This window comes from Polistes canadensis, unplaced genomic scaffold (assembly GCF_001313835.1).
Source record: "Polistes canadensis isolate GaletaPanama2010 unplaced genomic scaffold, ASM131383v1 scaffold_69, whole genome shotgun sequence".
Classification (NCBI taxonomy): Eukaryota; Metazoa; Arthropoda; class Insecta; order Hymenoptera; family Vespidae; genus Polistes; species Polistes canadensis.
Window position 1 is genome coordinate 188601 of NW_014569616.1, and position 361 is coordinate 188961.

The window sequence follows — 361 nt, forward strand, 5'->3', positions numbered from 1 at the left end:
TATTCCATCATTATTCTATCTTTCTTATAGTTCTTTTCTTACTAAGGTTGCTACTGCTCACATGATATTTCGAAATGACAGGGGAGACAAAGAACAACGAGACCATGCGAACAATAAGACCTGATATTCCCCTCTCCACGCCTGAATTATTGTGCTCCCTTTCTTTTTCTTATTCTTCTTCTTCTTCTTTCTACCTTTCTTATTTTTCTTTCTTTCTTATTTTTTTTTTTTGTTACAGGCTTGTTTTTATTTTCCATTAGAGACTTTATAAAAGTAAAATACACCCTACTTGATCGTAATGATTGGAAAATTATTATTATTATTATTATTACTATAGAAAAACGATTATATTATAATATAT